The sequence below is a fragment of the Ornithodoros turicata genome, chromosome 5 (assembly GCF_037126465.1).
Source record: "Ornithodoros turicata isolate Travis chromosome 5, ASM3712646v1, whole genome shotgun sequence".
Lineage (NCBI taxonomy): Eukaryota > Metazoa > Arthropoda > Arachnida > Ixodida > Argasidae > Ornithodoros > Ornithodoros turicata.
In genome coordinates this window covers 59,180,593-59,193,265 of record NC_088205.1, presented here as the reverse complement: position 1 = coordinate 59,193,265, position 12,673 = coordinate 59,180,593, and the positions used below count along the sequence as shown (strand labels likewise).

Genomic DNA, 12,673 nt, shown 5'->3' with positions numbered 1-12,673 from the left:
CAAGGGCAGGTTCAGAATGTCGCTTCAGCCTAAACTGACATCTGACAGTAAGCGTGTTCGAACCGTCCACAGCCACGCGTGATTCCCAATGTACCAACAGGCAAGGAACATCGATGCAGCCGTTTCGACCGCTGTGAATGTATTGCTGCACCGCTGTGAATGCGCGGCATAGGACTTGTTTGTTTAAAAGCGATGGCAACCCTAACCCAGTGGCGGATCCAAGAGGGACGCGGTTGGGCAATCGCCCCCTTCACGTTATAGTTTAAACATTGGTTTTCCCTCTCTCTCCTCCCCTATACTACGCGCTACGAGAAAGAGTCCCCCGCACCAAAGTGAGGGTCTGGATCCGCCCCCGCCCTAACCCGTTCAAAGTTTTAACATTCATTGTAACGGACTTCCCCAGAAGCTGACCCGACCTGCAGACCGTTGGTCATCGCGATATTCCGTGCCCTTTTGACGACAGTAGGGCACTAATAGCAGACCGCTCGAGTAAAAGCATAAACGACTCGTGGAGTATCAATATGAACGATGTCCGTGTCCGCTTCTTGCTTCATGGCGTTCCCATCATGTCCAGTATGAAACCGTACCTAAATAACACTTCATGTTCCTAATCAGGTACCAATCAATTCGTGAATCATTACATCTAAAGATATAAATCGGGAAATAACGGCCTTTCATCGTCTTGCTTTTGGAAGCATATGTTTTCGTCAAGCGTGGCAGCCATCGCAAAGACCGAGATCAGTGTTCATGAATTTGCCTCCTTTATACAGGATGTATTTCTTAGTGGCACCAGATTTTTTTTTAAAGCTACGAAAGCACCATTTCGCAAAGCAAAGCATTTTTGCAGGTGAGTTATACGGCCATGCGGACATCCTCTCGAAGAGAGTGTGTAACTGCTAGATGACCTATTACCTAATACCCATGTCAGACGGACTAATTTAGTGTCACTTTCAACGAGTTACACTTGCACTTAGTGTCATTCGTGTGTTGTCACACGACATCTTTTAGTGATACTCGGCAGAAAGTGAAGTGCACTTACGATTTAGTGAGTTCCCCAACCTCACTTCGCTTCTCTTCGGCTGACCGAGTGTGTCCTCGACGGCAGGCTTTGTGGCACAGGCAAAAATACTGAGAAAAAGTGAGAGGTCCCGACAGAGGCCCACAATATTTTTCAACAAGTATTTTCAACAGCGTGTTTATTATAGTTTAGTACAGTGTGACATTGTGCCGAAAAAAGATGTCATTACCCTCGTTAACAGCCTGTCAGCCACGGAGGAAGTAAAGAGAGGAGGAGCCCTATAGACCTCTCCCTGTTTGTAAACAAATGACGTCATATTGTTCGACAGCGGCACTAATTTGGTAGAGTTGAACTACGCTCGAAGCTATGGCCGAATAAGGTCGCGCCCGAAAGCCACGGTCTTGAGGGGATTACGATGGTCCCGAAAGGGACGCGACTTTCGGTCCTACATTTCTTTCAATAGGAAGCAGCGGACAAGTGTCCATTCGTGGAACCCAGCCCTTTCTTTCCTATTTGTTTCGGTTTCAGTCTGTCTACCAACGTCATGATGACGTTTCTCGGGTAGAGGTTTATTGCTCTGAGAAGTGAAGCCGAGATTAGGGGCCACTCCAGTGACATCACCGCTCGCCTTCCGGTTTCGGTTACATACATCTTTGTTCGCGATTCCAGCGAAGCCGTGACCACCTGGCGTCGATTTCGAAAAGCTGCGAGTGGATGTCCGAGAGCGTGTCCGGACAGGGAACTGGTACGGCAGTACACGTTTCTCTTGCTTATGAACAGAATGCCCGCAACAAAGAATGTATCGAAATCGAAAAGCGGAATGTTGCACTACTAATTTCTTCTCAGCCTGTTGAAAATGGCCCAAGCTTTCTTTTAATAGTTTCCTAATCAAGAAGAACGGAACGGAAGTCGCATGTGTCGACCCATCGCGCGAGTTTCCCGATCAACTCTGTCATGGTTGTGGGCACACCTGAGAGAAAGAAGAAGCTCGGGGGAAAACGCGCAAGGTGTGGAAGTGTGACGTAACGGGCACGGACGGAGGTGCACGGGGGATTGGGTTCTGGAAGCGAAGGATTCCTGGCTGACCGTCTGCATCGTCTTGGGGGTCCTACCGCCTGGCTCTGGGTTTGAACGTCCACCTGGTCCTGTGTTCCTGGTTCTGGCTGCGGGTCTGCCCTACCAGGTTCTGGCTGCTGGTGTGCTCCACCGGGTTCTTGCCTCTGGCTCTGGGTTGCGTGGTTGCTGGCGTTGCGATGTCCGCCCCCGAGGGTTACCCATGCTCACAGTAAAGTTTCTTATTACAACCTTGTATGACTCTGTCTCATGCTGGCTTCTATCCGAACTACCCTGAGGGCCCTGGCGGCCACGTCCAGTGTAGGCACTGTGAATTGACCAGGTGTCACGTAGGTTGACTCACAGTCTGCCGCATCACAATTTTGGCGTCCGCGACAGGACGTTACGCTGACAGAGTTCTCAGGTCTCGGTGCTAGCATGAGCGGAGAGTTGGAGAAGTGGATAGCGCTTGGGAGATCACTAGGAGTGCGCGACGACGAGCTGAGGGAATGGGTCGAGGAGCAGAGAGCAATGGAGAGACAGACGAGGGCAGAGCAGCGGGCTGCGCGAGCAGTAGAGAGGCAGTTGGACGAACGAGTACTGCTAGCCGAGGAGCATGTACTCGCGTTGCGTGTCCAGGCCACGAATCAGGCCACAGCAGCCGTTGGCCCTGACTCGAGCGGCACAGCTAGTGAGAGGTTTCGATCGGGTTCGCACAAAGTAATGCCTGTCTTTGACGAAAAGAGGGATGACCTAGATGCCTTGGATAGGTTTGAAATAGTGGCAGAAGGACTGCGTTGGCCCAAGGAGCAGTGGGCAACAGCCTTAAGTTTATCTCTGGCAGGAGACGCGCTGGCGGTGTTTGGACGGCTGTCGCCGCAAGAGTCTAACGATTACGAGAAGGTCCGAGATGCCCTGTTAGAGACATTTCGATATACCGCAGAAGGGTTTTGGGGAAAGTTCAGGTCATCGACGTCCGATAAGAGACAGCAAAGCAGTTTGGGGCACGCCTCACGCACTTGTTCGATATGTGGGTGGAGACATCTGAAACGCCTAAAGAGTTCACCTCGCTGCGTGATTTAATGTTACGGGAGCAGTTTCTTTGGAAGTGTCCTCCGGCTTTGGTCGTATTTTTGAAAGAGGGCGAATGTAAGTCACTTGAAGAGACCTGTAAACGGGCTGATAAGTATTTGGAAGCCCAGGGCTTGAGGACGTTGGGAAAGGCTGAGGAGGAGCCGGTAGCACCTAAGAGTGTCGCGAGAAAGCCTACAGGGTGTATGTTGTGTGGAGAGATGGGGCACAGAGCCTCGGATTGTAGGACAGCCTTCACTAGGCAAAGGCAAGAGGCCTGTTGGTCATGTGGAGAGACAGGACATAGGTCAGTGAATTGTCCGAAGAGAGGACTGGAAAGCGGCGCTAAGAACGCTTGTGTTATGGGTGTTGGTTCGGGTCTTGTGAACGATGGTAGCGGTAGTTATCGTGAGCAGCCGCTCGAGGGTCGGTACACAGGATGCACCACGGTACCCAAAGAGTATGTAGTAAATGCTGTGTATTCCAGAAATGGTGACCGGCGTACATCGCTACGGTGGAGTAAAGGTAGAGTCAATGGGCAGTCTGTCGAGGTACTCCGGGATACCGGTTCAAACATGGTCATAGTGAGGAGAGGTCTGGTAAAAGACAGCCAGCTGACTGGTCGTTATGTGGCGGCACGTTTGGCGGACGGGACGCCGCGCTGGCTACCAGAGGCAGTCATAAGTATTGCGACGCCGTATTTGTCGGGGAATGTGGTGGCGTACTGCATGAATGCGCCGATAGGTGACTTACTGGTGGGCAATGTGACGGACACGAGGAGAACGGAGCGGAAGTCTCCGGAGCCTGCAAAATACTCAAAGTGGGGCCCATGCAATCGTAGGTGCTGTTCCACACAGATCGAGGGAATTCGATTGTGCTAAACGGTCAAAGGCAACTCAGATTTGCCCCTGGTTACACAACTCCGGTGCGAAAGAACAGTTGAGGCGTCAACAATGTATAGACAAAGGTGACTACAGGGGTTTGGGTTCCAACAGCAGACAGTGTACCCCAGTGAATGAGAGTAGAGCACGGGGTATTTGGGCTGGCCAGCAGGCCGGCGTCAGACGTTGTTATAGAGAACGTTGTAATAGCGGTACTATGACGGGGAGGGCATGGTACAGAAGTGAAAAGGGCAATACATAAGTGGTGTACAAACGGTTTAGACAGTATAGTAAGTCTGTGGTTTCGTTGTGACCAGCATTCTTGTGGAGGGGCTTGGTTACAAGTATGTGGTGTGGTGTGTCTTTGTATTTTGCAGAATTGCAAATATGTATATATACAGCTTGAGAGGAAACGACAGTAGCGCGCGCTCTTGAAAGTGGGTCGCATGCAGGCTTCGAAAGTTGTTCGTCAGAAGGGAGTCTGAGAGTTGTTGAACTGACATTTTCTTGGAATGTATATGTCGTTTCGCAAATCGTTTTCCTTCAAATCGCTCCATTTTCATCGGGTTCATATAGTGTGCTAGACCCCGGCAGTCGGATTTGTACAGGTTGTGCGCGGCTGGACCAGAGTGTGTGTATTGACGTTGATGTTTCGCACTATAGCTAAAGTGACGTAACGCTTTGTGTTTCTTTGAATCTATATATTTGGTTCACAGTTTGCAGTCAGAGGTGGCTAGGAATGGTCATTGATATGTTGACGTCTACTTTAACGGGCATGGTATTGAAACATTGGTATCGTATCAGTACATTGAGATCTAGAAGAATGGACAAGAAGGACATTTCGGTTTTCTATTTGGTGGCGACAAAGTGCAAAGTGTCTGGGTTAATGTTTTGTGAAGTGGAATTGTGATTTTCTGAAGACATGGTACAATTTGGGGTTGTGCAATGTCTCGCGACGTGGGGGGTTAATGTCATGGTTGTGGGCACACCTGAGAGAAAGAAGCTCGAGGGAAAACGTGCAAGGTGTGGAAGTGTGACGTAACGGGCACGGACGGAGGTGCACGGGGGATTGGGTTCTGGAAGCGAAGGATTCCTGGCTGACTGTCTGCATCGTCTTGGGGGTCCTACCGCCTGGCTCTGGGTTTGAACGTCCACTTGGTCCTGTGTTCCTGGTTCTGGCTGCGGGTCTGCCCTACCAGGTTCTGGCTGCTGGTGTGCTCCACCGGGTTCTTGCCTCTGGCTCTGGGTTGCGTGGTTGCTGGCGTTGCGATGTCCGCCCCCGAGGGTTACCCATGCTCACAGTAAAGTAATACAGAACGAGGAACCAGCACTTCTCTGTCGTGTAGGCATGTGTGCATTTTCAGACCTCAGGCAAAGTAAACAATATCACCGTACTAATGCGGTGTAGACAAGCATCCACTATACGGATGGTCTCTCGGAGAGAAAGCTTCTGTCTGGTGCCGCACACGCATCAACGAATGGCTCGCAAACGTAAAAATATCGCGCCAAACTGTATGTGAATACCAAGAGCAGTGAAGAAAACCAATACTTCACTTTGCCAGAACAACAACAAATAAGCAATGATGATGTAGTGGGATGTTTGCCAGAGCATCTCTTGCAGCACTCAGATGTTCTCCGCACAGCATGTGGCATTTTAAATAGTTTCACATGTATGGTGTTAAGTCAAGACAAGGTGTCAGATATAGGCGTGTGTGCCAAGGGTTTTCAAAATATGTATTGTTCACGTATACCTTTGACATGCAGTCACAGAGTTCTGCAAACATCTGGGTCAGAGCTAACGTCATATGAGCACGTTTTGTCACCACACCAAACAAAGAAGTGTTCTTGAGTTCTTGCAAATGCCCATGTGAACGTTAAGTTGTGCATTACAATTTTTTATGATTACTTGTGTCTCAAAGTCCCGACAAAAAGTATATAATTCCTATAGAGACACCACACTTCCAACGGAGCTGTCGTTTAGAATGGCTGAGTGGGCCTCTTTGTACATCAATGGAAGTGCAAGGGCAAGAAGCTATAAACGTGTGTGATCCACTTCGTTGAGTTTCAGCCGCCTCTGTTATCTCTCTTTCCAACCGACTTTTGCTCCTTCCAGTAACGTGAGTGCAGGCCAGCTGAGGGGAGCCTTGGCATGTCCTGCACTCTGTTATTGCCATAAGTTCACCCCGGCTGATAATCACGTCACAGTCATCACCTTCATCATCCTATTAGTTTCGGTTTATTAAATAAACGGCTGGCTGCAGCAACGCTCGCGCTGCTTCTCGTTCCTTCACTTAGCACGCAGCATTTTTACATTGGTAACTTGGTAAATTCGCTTTACAAGTAGTTTTTAGTGGTTTACAAGAGAAGATGGATGACTTCTCCCAGAGTGGCGACATCGAGAAGCTGGAAGGCTGGAACTACCCAACCTGGAGGTTCAAAGTGACCCTCTATTTGAAAATGAAAGGCCTATAGACTGCTATTGAGGATGATCCACCAACCATATTGCAGACGCACGCCGTGAGTGGGACCGGAAAGATCAGGAAGCTTTCAACGTTATTGCACAGACCCTTTCCAGCAGCCAGACTTCCTATGTCATTAACCAGACGACTGCGAAAGACGCGTGGGACCGTTTGGAACGAGTAAACCGAGGACGAATACTAGAAAAGAAATTGGGTCTACGGCGGGAACTGAATCAACTCAAGTGGAAGCAGCAGGAAACAGCTGCTCAGTACATGCAACGTCTGGAGTCTCTCGCCGAGCAACTCCGTGTACTTGGAGACAACCTCAAAGACGCCGAAATAGCCTCCATAGCAATCCAGGGTCTACCCAGATCTTACAACGGCGTTGCTCGAAGCTTTGATATTTGGGCGATCTCGGACCTTACACCTGAAAAGGTACGATATGCGCTCTTGCGTGAAGAACAACGCCAAACCGCGTATGCAGCGCCCGAAGAAACTGCCCACAAGGTGAGGAACTCTCAGAGGCACAATGGCGCTACGTACTTCAAGTGCTACACCAGCGGGAAGCCCGGCCACATTGCCCGGAACTCTTACCGCAACGAAACTAGACCCAATAATTTTCCACCTTACCGTGGAGGCTTCAAAGGACGAGTACAATCATGCATGCCGCACAAAGGTACACCACAGCGCGCGAGACCAGCAAGAACAAAAGCCCTGGAAGTCGCAACCCCGCAGAGCACAGCTCGGTACGACCAGGATCCACTGTATCCTTTCGTGGCTCAAACGAGGACAAAAGATGGTCCATTGACTCAGGGGCGAGTAGTCACATGACTGGTTTACTGCACCCACAGATCATTCCTGTGAACATTGTATCATTGGAAAATTCACGCGACTGCCATTCAAGTCTTCCAGCTATGCTCCCAGACAAACGTTCAACGAGCTAATTCACATGGACTTGTGCGGCCCTTTTCCACCCTCACTCGGAGGTAGCAGGTATCTACCTGTCATCGTTGATGATTGTAGCCGAACGGTTATTGTGCATTTTATGAAAGCTAAAGCGGAGATATCCAAGAGATTGTCCAAGCTGCGATCACGAAGACTGAAATTTAAACCGGAAAGCGGGTACAAAGAATACGGACTGACAACGGTGGTGAATTCCTTGCACAGAATCTGGAAGATTTTCTCACACGTAGGGGAATCGTGCATGAAAAGACAATGCCTTACTCTCCAGCACAGAACGGCATAGCCGAACGTACAAACCGCACACTCGTCGAAACTGCCCACGTACTACTCGCGGAGGCCTGAGGTCTTCTGGGCTGAAGCGGCAAATACAGCAGCTTACATCAGGAACAGGTGCAGCAAAAGCATATTGCAAGGACTTACTCCTGAGGGGATGTATACCGATCGCAAGGAAACGGTTGCCTATACCTGAAAGTTTTTGGCTGCCTCGCATATACATGGATTGCAACACATCGCAGGTCCAAACTTGACGACAGGAGCATACCCAGCATTTTTTGGAGATATTGCGATGACCTCAAGGAATATAGGTTGTTTGACCCTCAACGTAAACGAGTCTTCGTCAGTCGAGACGTTCGCCGCCTAGAATAGCGCAGGGTACAGAGCTTCTGCACGGTTGCAACCAACACGAAACCGGGCAGATGCTCAATGTTCCTTTCTACGAGCCCACCGCCGTCTCTCTTCACGATGACACCACACCAAATACCACGACGTCCACAACGTCACACATACGTCGTGACACGCAAACGTCAGACAACTCTGCCATCCGGAACAGTCCGACTGCAATCCGACTACGGGGGGGCGCGGGGGCCCTTGCCCCCCCCCCCCCCGGAACATGAACTGGGGGCGCCTCCCCCGGGAAGTCCCGCTAAGGGACTGACACCAACCTTTAGGGCTCGGGGCGCTCGGGTCAAAAGAGCGAAGAGGCACCAACCCCAAAAATGCATCTTGCAATTTGTATAATATGTATCCGCCCACCATACTAATTATCACAGTAGAAGGTGAGGCGAAGAAACATAAAGGATGACCCAACACATAGCCTGAATTTCGCCCAAAGCAATCAGATCAATGAAACGTTGCAGTCGGAAAGGTACCAGCAGCTGCCAGTGAGGTGTAACGGTAGGATCTTCGGAACACATATCCGTTGGGAACGGGTTCAACTCCCGCTGCTCCATTTCATTGACCATGTTCATTATATTGCGCGCATTTCGGGTCAAACACCGAGGATTCAATGCATTTTGTTCCTTTTGCACTCAGTTTTCAAGGGCGTAATGCCTCCAGTTGTACACATGTTCACTGTTTACGTTCTCCCTGTTTTTCTTTTTTTTTTTCTGTTCTTCCTTCCTCTTATTTCTATACCAGTTCTGCACACATCATAGGATCCCGCAAGAGTGTGTGATTCTTCAGCTTTAGTTTTGTGTTCTTCATTTTTCTTTTCCTTTTCTTTCCTTCTTTTTGTTTTCTTTTGCTTTCTTCTTTTCTTTGCCTTTTTTGTCTTCCCCATTTCACTTTATTTTTTTTAATAACAAGCCGACATCCATCTGGCTTACCTTTCCCTTCTTTTTTTTTCCTTAATAAACATATCCCCCCCCCCCCCCGCCAGAGCAGAGTACTTACTTCGCGGTGCCCCCCCCCCCCGTCCCGGGAAAATGAAAACTCTCTGGTTCTTCTATAGATACTTCCGACGATTCCACCGAAGACGATTGTCTTGAATTACGTCGCTCTACTAGACTTTCGCATCCTCCTAGATTACAGGTGGACCCGAAGAAGAAGAGTTATACTGATCATGAGATTATACGGGAAGTAAAAGAACGACCGGCCAAAAACGTTGAACCACGAGAGCCATCCACCTACGCAGAGGCTATAACCTCCCCTGAATCCTCAAAATGGAAGCAAGCCATGGACGACAAATTACAGTCATTACACGAACATGGTGCCTGGACCCTAGTGGATAAAGAGCCCGGAATGAAAGTATAGTCAAATCCAAATGGGTCTGCAGGATAAGACGCAACGAAAAAGGGGTGATACAGAAATATAAAGCGCGTCTTGTAGCCGTAGGAGCCAGTCAAGCACATGCCGTCGACTACTATGAAACTTGCTCACCTGTAGTCAAGCTCAGCAACCTCCGATTGTTATTAGCTTCGACCAATGAAGAAAACCTGGTGATGCGTCAACTCGACGTTAAAACGGCGTATCTCCACGGTGTCCTTGAAGAGGAAGTGTATGTGGAGCAACCCCCTGGGACTAGTACCGCTTCCAGTTCCGGGAAAATCTGCAAACTAGAAAAATCTCTCTACGGTCTGAAGCAGTCCGCTATAACATGGTACATACCAAACTCTCGACAGCACGCTGCAGGATCTTCACTACAGGAGGCTGGAAACTGACAGATGCGTGTACATTTTCCGCAACACGAATGAAACAGTCATCCTCAGTGTACACGTTGACGACATCCTAATGTTAGTGAACAATCAGCATGTGCTTAACAAGCCATTGGAGCTTTGGGAAAAAGAATTGACTTGAAGGACTTAGGTGAGCCAAAATATATCCTTGGCATAGAAATCAATCATGATAAAGTCTCACGGAAGATAAGCTTGAGCCAAGAGAAATACATCTCAGAGATTCTCGCCAAATTCGGCATGCAAGATTGCAAGCCTGTCAAAACGCCCATAGTGAAAGGACATTCCGTGACATCGGGACAAACGAGCAAAGATTCCCCTGACACAAGTTACGACGGTGTTGAAACCTAAGAGCAAAGGGATTCACACGTATCCTATCAGCAACTCATTGGAAGTCTAATGTACTTGGTACAAGCTACAAGACCAGACATAGCGTTTGCTGTAAGCTATCTGAGCCAATTTTAGCTATACTCACTTGCACTGGAAAATGGCCAAACGAGTGCTTCGCTAATTGAGCTGCACCAAAAAGACCGGAATACCATACACCGCTTCCGGCTTACCAATTGTTGGTTACACAGACGCTAGCTAGAACGAAGATGAGACTGGAAAATCCAGGAGCGCTTATGTGTCCATGTTGTCAAATGGTGCCATTAGCTGGAAATCCTCAAAGCAGCGGACGATTGCACTTTCTACATGTGAAGCGGAATATCTGGCACTCACCGAAGGCATAAAAGAAGGCAAATGTATAAAAATATTTTTGGCCGAACTTGGATTTGAGAAGTTCTGCGTCGGAGAACTTCAAATATACTGCGACAACCAATCGGCGATCAAGCTGATTGAGAATTCTGTCTTTCACCAACGCTCCAAGCATATTCGCCTCAAATATCTCTGTGAGAAACGAATTGGAGCACAGATAGTTCAACGTATCCTTCGTCCCAACTGAAGAAATGAGAGCTGACGTTGTCACCAAAGCAGTATCGAGCGATAAGAACATTTCTTGTGCTAGGGGCTGTGGGCTGAATATACCCTGACCAATATGGATTGGAATTTCTGCATATCAGCCGGTTTGAGGGGGAGTGTGTTATTGTTAGTTCACCCCGGCTGATAATCCCGTCACAGTCATCATCATCATCATCTTTCTGGTTTCGGTTTATTAAATAAACGGCTGGCTGCCGCAACGCTCACGCTGCTACTCGTTCCTTCACTTAGCACGCAGCCAGCGAAGCGCAGGGCCGTGTCGTCTTTTACATTCTTACTGGGTGGGTGTGCACCTCCTACAACTTTGTGAGACGACACTGGCTGTTGTTCTTGCTTGAGAAATGAGTCCTACAATGTAGCGTAATAATAATTGGGGGATTTACGTCGCGAAACAACTGAGATCATGAGCGACGCCACAGCGGTCGGTCTGTGCTTTTGCCCACCTAAGTGTTCTTTAACGTGCGATGAAAGCTCATCACCACGGCACCCCGTATTTAACGTCTCTCGCGGAAGACTGCGTGCCTATAAGCAACTCTTACACTACTAACAAGTTGCTGGCGTCCCCGGCCGAGTTCGAACCCCCGGGATCAGAAGGCGAACACGCTACCGACTGAGCCACCGACCCTGTAGCAAAACTATTCATTCGTCGGCATATTCTTCACTAAAAAAAAAAAAACAAGTCGGAAATATGTATCCAAACGCTTCCTGGTATTCGAGACCCCGAGTTTCCTATTTCGACGAACTAGACTTTTTTTTTTAACAATACGTGTTCTAATGGATGAATATAATCAGAGATGGGGAGTAATTAATGAATTACGTCTCGTCTAGTTTGCAGGTCGATAATGAGTAATGCTAATGCATTGTATTTGGAGTAATGAGTAACGACATTACTCATTACACTCTTAAAAACGATGGTGGTGGTGGTGAAAGGGCTTGCCGTTGTCGGCCTCACGTAAAATGAACTTCACCACATAGCACGCTCCTAGCCAACCATCGTCCCGATTGACATCGTTTTTTCCCCCGGATTTATTGAAAACGGGGCGTACGCCATTCTTGTGGCATTATGCAGTTCATAATTGCCACAAAAATGGCGTACGCCCCCCCCCCCCCCGTTTTCATCATATCAAGAGAGAGAACGTTCTTATTCGGGATGATGGTTGGCTAGCGGCGTGCTATGCGGTGAAGCTGTGGTTTTAGAGTGTACGGCCCTGTTGAAAATTCAGGCGCCGTCTAAATCAACAGTTACGAAGTGTGCCTGGTACGGGCAAAGCAAATCCCCAGCTCTTTTTCCCAGCCACCAAGAAGGACGACAGAGCCCGATGACAAACTTAATCTACGCTGCAATAGATCCTATGGTTGCCCCCGTCATTATGGTTTTTTCATACTGCTCTCATCGCTGGACGAAATCATTCATACGTAGCGGTTTTGCAGAAACGCTAATTACTAACACCGTTAACGTGACCTTTACATTATGCGCTTCAAACATCACATAGGACTGTATGAGAAACTTATGGAGAAAATGTAATACCAAAGTAACGTCATTACCTGATGAAAGTAATGACACTAGTAATACCCTAGTCAGACGGCAAACTTAGGATTAACGACCGTAACTTCACCTGTAACCCAACCATCATTTCGAATGGCATCGTTCTCCGCCCTGACTTTATGAAAATGGGAAGCGTACACCCTTTTGTGGCAATTATGAAGTTCATAATTGTCACAAAAAAGGCGTACGCTTCCCGTTTTCAACAAATTAGGAGAAGTAACGCGACGTCATTCGAAATTATGGTTGGGCTACAG

The 12,673-nt window shown here is 48.5% G+C and overlaps 1 protein-coding gene across 1 annotated transcript in view; it reads right to left on the bottom strand.

Moving 5' to 3' along the window:
• The window catches only part of LOC135394520 (rab proteins geranylgeranyltransferase component A 1-like), a 216,146-nt gene that overhangs the window by 14,662 nt on the left and 188,811 nt on the right, over positions 1-12,673 (bottom strand). The gene's annotated exons all lie outside the window — the stretch shown is intronic.